Raw genomic sequence first — 943 nt, 5'->3', positions numbered from 1 at the left:
TGGTTCCTATTCTGAGTGACCCATAACAAAAAGGACAAACTGAACACATTCCCCAACTTCATCCTAGCACCACATCCTACTAATCATTCCTACATATTAAGGACAAATAAGTGACCAAGAAATATCTTCAGGGCAAATGCAAAGCAAAGCAAATGAAATATACTTTCTTCCAAAATTTCAGACTTTTGGAAATTATCCCAAATTCTTGAGGGCTGGCGTTGGCCTCCTATGCACCAGAGGGCGCTGCAGGAAAGATGAGCATTTTTGCCGGGTGTGGTGTCGATCTAGACCGCAACCCGCCCTTTCAGCTGTACTTCCGCCAGAGCTGACCGCGTGGAGAGTTTCCTGTCTCGTGGCGTCGGTTCATCATTGTCCCGCGCAGCTTCGAAGATCCCCGACCATCACCCGTCTTCCACAGCTGTCTGCTCTGTCTCCTCCGTGGTGAGTTCATTGCGGGACGCTGGTGCATTAGGTGAAACCGAGGCCCGGGGGATTTGTTCCAGGTGGCGTCTGTACCCCACGGGCCCAGGTCTCCAGAGACTCATGTGGTCTTGGGAGGAGACCGCCTCGGGGAGGACGCCCCATGCGGTCGGGGACCCGGCTATGCCGGGCCTGGAGCGGGGAGGGTGGGCGCCCAGCCCGTAGTCTTCTACGCCCGCACCTGGGCTTCCACTTCGTGGCATTCGAAACTCGGAATTCACTTGTCGTTCGTTTACACAGGGGTTAGAAGTGTGCCATATCCTAGGACTAGCTGAGCCGTTTCCCTCCAGGATCTGTCAAAGCCAGGGCTAATAATCTTCCTTTTGCATACAGTCTCGTTCTTTAGGATGGGGACGCTCCCGGGGGCCTGGTGGACAGCGTCGGTATGATAGACAGCTAAGTTAGGTAGAAACGTAGGCAGGGAGCCGGGGAGATGCCTCAGTGGAATAAAGTGCTTCCCTGG

The sequence above is a fragment of the Octodon degus genome, unplaced genomic scaffold (assembly GCF_000260255.1).
Source record: "Octodon degus isolate 3935 unplaced genomic scaffold, OctDeg1.0 scaffold00037, whole genome shotgun sequence".
Lineage (NCBI taxonomy): Eukaryota > Metazoa > Chordata > Mammalia > Rodentia > Octodontidae > Octodon > Octodon degus.
The sequence above is the reverse complement of the archived record's forward strand: the minus strand, read 5'-3'. Positions refer to the sequence as shown.